Source organism: Python bivittatus, unplaced genomic scaffold, assembly GCF_059951505.1.
Source record: "Python bivittatus isolate LINGU-HERP-01145 unplaced genomic scaffold, Pbiv_v1 ctg000850_np1212, whole genome shotgun sequence".
NCBI classification, from domain to species: domain Eukaryota; kingdom Metazoa; phylum Chordata; class Lepidosauria; order Squamata; family Pythonidae; genus Python; species Python bivittatus.
The window spans coordinates 6430083-6437870 of record NW_028277112.1 but is presented as its reverse complement, the minus strand read 5'-3'; positions in this window follow the sequence as shown (position 1 = coordinate 6437870).

Below are 7788 nucleotides of genomic sequence, written 5' to 3'. Positions count from 1 at the left end.
GGATGCTGTCATCAGGAGTTAAGCTTGACCCAACAGCATCTTTTATTCAAGTACAAATGGAGATAATTTATTGGAAGGTTCAGCAAAGGGTGGAGGTAAATTGAAAAACTCCTTAAAGGTCTGCAGATAAGTTCCTGACATATCCAGGTATATCCAGTTAAGGTTAAGAAATACTTCTCTATTCAAGACTGGCAAGTTGCTGTCAATCACTGGAGACAGTACTGAGATAGATCAATGATATGAAGCAGGTTTCTAGATTATTCTGCCATTGCATGTCAGCCTTTCCCAACTTGGAAGAGGTAATGAATATTGGGAATTCTAAGAGCTGTCATCCAACGTATTTGGAAGACTCCAGGTTGGAAATGGTTGATTAATGGAGTAGAGCATAACAATTTCCCAGAAACTTTGTCATTCTAAAAATAATTGCATTATGGAGAAGAAGAGAAAAAAAGCAGCCCAGTCTTTGGGAAGAATGCATTTATGTGTCAAGCATAAGTATAACAATTTCCCAGAAACTTTGTTTTGTCATTCTAAAAATAATTGCATTATGGAGAAGAGGAGAAATAAAGCAGCCCAGTCTTTGGGAAGAATGCATTTATGTGTCAAGCTTTGTTAGTTCTCATTTCAGAATGTCCAAGAAAAAGAGAACTGGAATAGAAAAGACTGATGCCTGTACAAAATCCTCTCTGTGGTTAAGCAGTTTCAGGGGAAATTTAGACCACAGAATCTATTTTGTTGTACTTTTACTACCTTTTAGAGAGGACCTGGATTAGCAATGGGGATAGACTGTGGCTTTGAAGTCTCATGGGTTTTTCTGAATATTGAAATAGGAGTTACTCTTTTAATGTCAAAAAAGAAAGCATAAGAGAAGTTTGTGACTTTGTGACCATGGAGTTTTGTTGGCAACAGTACACGCATAGTTCACTATTGCCTTCATTCAGGATGGGGGGATAGGAGGAGTTGATTTCCTAGTCTAGCCTATAACCTTGGATTCTCTGATGGATTCCATCCAAGTATTAACCAACTTTTACTTGGAGATCAACCAAGGTTGGTTTGGTGCTGTTACTGCTTAGGCAAATGGGAACAAGGCTGAAAAATGAGAATCTAAGCCTAAGTGGGTTTTTTGCTATAATTTTTAATTGAATTTTTAAAAATTATAATTACATTTTCTTAAAATGCATTACATATTAGTAACAGTAATAAATGTGTGCTCTATTTGTGTGTACATATATACACAACAGATATTTATTTATTTAATTTATTTATATATCAAATTTGTTACCACCCATCTCGTTGAAACATATAGTACATATGCATACTAAATACTAAAGGTTATAATCAGCCTGAATCAATAAAACTGCAGGATGAAGGCTTCTTCACTGAAAATTATGGGCCGTAATGTACTGGTCCAGGGTACATAGATGTTTTTTTGACTTCTCAGTGTAGGTCCGAGAGAGAATGACTGACCAAAAGTCACCCAACCAGCTTCCATGTCTACGGAAGGACTAGAACCTGAGTCTCCCCATTCCTAGTACAGCACCTTAACCACTGTACTACACAGTCTCTCATAATTATTATATAATAGAGTATATGTTTAAAAACAGAAATCTAAACTAAAGTAACTAAAAAAAAACTTAAAAGCCCCAGACAAACAAACTAAACCATTACTCAAAACAAAGCAAAACAAAACAAGATGAAAGAAAAAAGAAAACAACGAAGACAAAGACAAAAAAGGAAAATAAAATTTAAAAGCCCATTAAGGAAAATACCAAATTATTCAAATTTACAAATTATATTACTATTCTGAAGAAAAAAATTACTATTCCACAATTTGATTCTTTTAAATTAATACAAATCATTACAATTCAATTTAATTTAGACCGTACAGAGTCATGCTGTTCAATCTTGTCTCCTTCAATACAGGGCTGAGAGGCAACAAATTTCATTAAAATTTTAAATTTTACATAAATGTACATAAATGTCCTTCTAGGAATACATAAGCACCTTTTTCAAAAGAATTCAGGCATGATATACCTATCATTTTCATAAACTGATAGACTCCCAATTTCTCAATTTAGTTTTACAACGTGTTAACACCTTTGACCCTTAACCTCCTTCCAAGAATCTGGTTCACCTTAGCATTTATATCCAATCAATAAGGAATTACCAGTTAACATGTCCATGGCAAATTTATTACTTTTTCAGCTTAGAAAGTATGACAGCCAGCCTTTTTTTAAACATGTAAGCCAAGCTCAAACTAACAGATACACCAATACCTAGACTTAAACCCTGTGTCCTAACTTACTAATGTTTTTGCCATCTTTAATATCTTCTGAAACTGAGTATCTGTAAATATTAGTTCATGACTGGTATGAGAAAATGCCTCAAATGATTCTGGAATCAATTTACTAAGAGCTGGTAGAGCAGCCTAGCCAGAAATGCCCCTCGGCCCCCTGATCCTGATAATCCATGGTCACACTGGCCATTGCAGTCATATTCAGATTTATCAGTGGCAGCAAATGCACTCAGCTCCAATATGTTGTGTGCTTCAAATATGTCCAAATGAAACTGTTTTTAAGTACTAGGACTTAAGGGCTAAGACTAAATAGGTCCTGAGTCAAAATAAAACTAGCTGTTATTCAAATGGTGAAGGCAACCTGCTTTATACAATATTATAAACCACTATTTAAAAAATACTGAAATGTGTCATAGGAATCTGATCACTGTAGTTTCTAAAACAAGGCTTCTGGCTTGGGGTATTGTCCAAACCTAGCTAATTGTGGCTTATTCAATACTTCATAGTGACATAGCCATGACTTAATTTAGTACCATTTCAAAGACCCATTCTCTCTTGCAGCCCTATGATAGAAACATTTAAATGTGGGTAATTATGTGATCATTTGCTTTTACATGGAAAAATCACTGAACATAGTGGCCTGATTTATACAGCATCAAAAACTAGGATTTTAAAAATATGGTTTGTTGGCAAAACCATCATGTACTAGTACTAAGCAAAAAGCAAACAAACTCTTTGAATATGTCTGAAGTAGGCCAGTAAGACTTTCACAACACATGCTCAGTGATCAAATCTGAATCGAAGAGGGAAACGTCCATTGGTGCTTCACAAATGGATGTTTCTATATTTTATACCCTAAAGGTCAGATCTTTTAATAAGATACGACAACATGACATTTAACTGGCACATTTTCAGGAACTTCACTGAATGAAATAGGTGAAACCAATAATATATTCTGAGAAAAACACTGCATGAAATTCATCTAGGCAGCAAAGCAGTAGGCAGAGATAATCTTATAGCTAAACTGGCCTACCTAGATATTTAAATTCTCTTCCATTGAAGCTTAATCATATATTGATATGCAAAACAAATTGCAGTACAAATGTATGTAGCTAACACCAAGCTCTTCTTTCCATTTCAAGATAGGGCTGATTGTCTGCCATTATTTAATTAGGAAATAACTAATTTTGTTTCCCAGTAGAGAGGCATAAAGAATAAATCATTTATTAGCTAGGCTTAACTGTTATTCAATTTCTTACAACTCTGGCTAGCCATTTATTTTGGCATAACTGAGTTGCATTGCTCAGTGTCTGGCCACTAACTATCCTGGTTCAGGAAAATTACTTGAGAAGCTTACATTGCAGAAAATCCACACTGCTGTCTCATTAGAATCTTGCATACTAGAATGTAAATATTTATGTACTTTGGAAGTAGAATAGAGACTTAAGCAAATCCAAGCATTCTAAGAATGAAATGCTCTGATCCATAATTTTAGTTGTTTTTTTAAATATATGAATATACCAACATTCTCCATGTAGTTATTGATTGTCACTGTTTCCTATCTATTATGCCAACATCATGGGTTTGTGATAATATGATACACTAAATAAATATAACAGATAATTCAAATATGGAGGTTGTTTTTGAGCTGACATTGGATAAAGGTTCATTTATCCTACAAGGTGTCTAGTCTTAATTAAAGCCCTGCACCTATATTGTTCAGCAATCAGGTGAAACTAAGGAAGCTTGCACTAGCCTTCTTGCATGTTTACAGGAAAGGTCCAGAATATTCTATAGGAGACAATATAGCAGGGTTTATGCATCACACTAAACTTGTTTTCTAACCATATTTTCTTAAATGAGCCACAAATGAGTTTGTGTCTTGTAGTAACTGTACATCCTAATTGGTGGGATGTGGCAACAGCATCTTATCTTGCAAGCTACTTTCATAGAATGGCTTATGAAAGACTCAAACCTGAAATGTAAGAACAGTAAATAGTAAAGAGTTTGAATTAACAAGTGAATGAATGAAAGAAAAATAGATATACTGTGTATCTGTAAAACTAAGAGAAAGGAGAAGAATGTGATCTATATAAATGAAGTTGGTCTGATCATGTGGAATGGAGTTGATGAATACATGCAGAGAATTGAAGGTGTAGGCTTTATTATGCATTCATAATAAAAGCCTACACAAAAGACTATAAGGTATGTCAGAAAGTAAGGAATGGTGCCAACTAGGTTGTGCACTTGTACATGAAAGTAGGAAACTATAGGTTAGTGATAGTTGCATGTTATACCCCAATGAATGGTGATAATGAAAGAACCAGAGGTGAGTTTAATGGATAATTATGCATCATTTTGAATGAAGGTGATCAACAGCAAATATTTTTCTGCCAGGTGACTTGAATGGATGGGTAGAAATTAGATGAAAAAATGCAGAAAAAGTGACTGGCCTATTGGAGTCTAAGAGTGAATGGCAGTGGTGCCTGGTGTTTGTTCAGAAGAAGATCTGTTTGTTTTAAGTATGTAGTTTAAGAATACATCTATTCATATATACACACAGCAAATAAATATATATCTGAAAACATGATTGCTTGAATTCCTTAGTGAAGCATAGGAAGGAAACTAAAAGTTCTGATTGTGGAACAGTGTGAAGAGTGGACCCTGAAGGGAAATGGACATAGAAGAAAACTTAAAAAGTGAAAAAAAAACAGCAGTGAAAGTGTCTTGACTTCAGGAACAGAAAGTGTGAGTCCTGTATGAAAAAGTATTAAGTAGATTGATATCCCAAAAGAATGAATGGAAAGTAGATGTGAAAAAGCTGCTTAAAACCTAATGAAAAAAACATATTATTTAGTGCACAGAAGTGTGTGGAATTATGCTAATGGGAAGTATGAAAAATGATGCTTCATGAAATGTTGAAGTGAAAGAGACTGTGAATAAGAGAAAATGCATTTAAGAAAATGCTGCAAGAATGAGGATGAAGGAAAGATGTTGTATAATGTCTGTAGAGAGAAAAAGACATCTTATATATAATTTTACTAAAAGGTATAAAAACAAAGGTAAAAACTAATACAAACTAATATAGAGTAAGGAAGAAAAAAGGAAAAGAAATCAAAGAGAGCTAAAAGTACAAGAAAGAAAAAAATGAAAAAGAAAAATAGAAAAGAAAGAAAAAAAATACAAAGGAGTGGCTTCCGATCTTCTTTACAGCAGTTATAATGATAAATTTACCTCTTTCTCTAAAGTTACATTATGACTCTCTTCTTTCTATAATCTATCCTGTCTAATCAAAATCATAAATCATTAAGTTCATTTTTTTCTGTTTTATGCAAAACATCCATAAGGGGTTTCTAGTCAGCAGAAAAAGACATTTTTAGGTAATATAGTCAAAGAGGGCAAAGAACAGTGAAGATTAAATCAGGCAGAAATAAAAATAAAAATGCAGAGCAGTTTTGATAAAATGAGAAATTGTTTTGGAAATGAGCAAAGAGGACTAAACAAAACCTCCATCAGAGTAATGGATTTAAAAATAAAATTAATGAAATGATTGGGGATGAAACTGAAGTGAGGAAATGCTGGAAAGAGTGTTTTAAATAAGTGTATTAAGAAGTACAGTGATATGTCAAAGAGTAGAATTGAAAAAATGCTATAAATGTTAGTGTCCAAGAAATAAATGATGAAAAAGAAGTCATAAATGCAATGACAATGTTGAACAACGGCAAGGATGCAGGTGTAGATTTTGGAACTGAACAAATGTTAAACCATTAATCTGGTATGCTTACAGGTGTGTGACCTGCTTAATAAGTGTGAGTGGACTGGATTTGTGTGGGAGGATTAGAAGAGCACCATTATTGTTTCCCTACATAGCGGGAATGGGAGCAAGAGTGAATACAAGCACCGCAGTGAGGTTAGTTTGCTCAGCATCCTTGAGAAAGTAGTTGTCAGAACAAGTACAAGAGGTGGGATTGAGCAAAATTTAGGTAGTGCTATGACTTTATGCCCAACAAGGGAGTGTGTATATCAGATTTTTGCTCTTCAGCAGGTCACAAAAGGGAGAAAGAACATTTACTGTATAACAAACAATAACACTGTATGTCTATTACAGCACATGGACAAGACAATTTCTGTTACTTCAGGAGCTGCCATAGCTCAGGGGGCAAGGCACCTCTGGATAATGCTCTTTCTTGTAGGTCATCTAACTGCACTTTCTTGTAGGTCATCTAATAGGAGCTTTGACTGCCTAATAGTATTCCCTGCCTGTTCCCAGCATTTCAAAGTCAGCAGATATGAAGATGATATTCTCTGTGGAGATATCAGGGAGCTGAAAAAATGCCACATGGAAGTGCCCTCAATTTTCAAACTGTCCATGATTATTTCTATTGATTTGAGTCTTGCTCTTGTTTTGCCTTCTAAACCAAGTAGGGTTGGTTAAGTTTTAATTGATTAGATTCACTTTGCTTGATGGAATGAGCCTGCTAGATGATCTAATTATATGACTCTTGCTCTGTTTCGTCTATTTCTCTTCTTTGGTTCTATTACTTTTGCACCAATGCATCTGATTTTCCCTATCAACCCAGCTTCCCCTACACTTCATAATTATAAAACTCTAATATTGCCCTTTTCCAAACTGTCATAGCATATTTTGATTTGACAAAATATGATATAGAATATAACAGTTGGGTAATATGTTATTTGTTATAACATGCAATCCTCTTCTCTCTTAGGTTAAAATATGTCTTTTTTATAGTTCTGTGAATGGACATAGTGGTCATTTTCTCCTCTGGAAAGCAAAAGTTGGCTTCTCCAAGCTTGTGCATGCATACATGTGTATTTAAAATGAACCCTTAAAATTATTATTCATTGGCCCTATTCCCATAACATGTTCACCTTAGTCAGTTGGAGGTGGAAGGAAGGGACAATGGTTGTAGAAATACCAAAAAGGAATCAGTTAAGCCAGTCAAGTATCCTCCCCCATGTCTAAATTTAGTCTACTGCTCTCAAACAAGCAGCCCATGGACACTCTTCAAGACATTTTCTGTGACCTGAAAAAATACTTCCTAGACAGTGAGGACACTGCCCAGTAATGTCAGGACTTCCAGTGCAACATAGATACACAGACTGGGCCACAATACTAGCCCAGTCGAATGGATCTCCTGGCAACCGAGGGCCCTGGTTGGCTGGGCTATGCAATTGTGCCAAGCAGCCCTGCTCTCCAGAAATGCCAGTCCCTTCTCATGCTTCATGCAGGCACAGCTTCATGGCAGCACCAGGTATTCTGAGCAGGGGCAGGAGCAAGCTTGGCCAGGGGAAATAGATTACGATGGTGGAACTGCCCAAGGGAGAGAAGAAGGAGGTGGTTGAGAAGAAGGGCAGGATCTGACTGTCCTGGGTGAAGAGTGAGAAAGTTGGCAAGCACGGGCTCTGCCAGGCAAAGACAGGAAGGGAAAGTAAATGGAAGAGATCCAAAGAAAGAAGGATCTGCTTCTGCA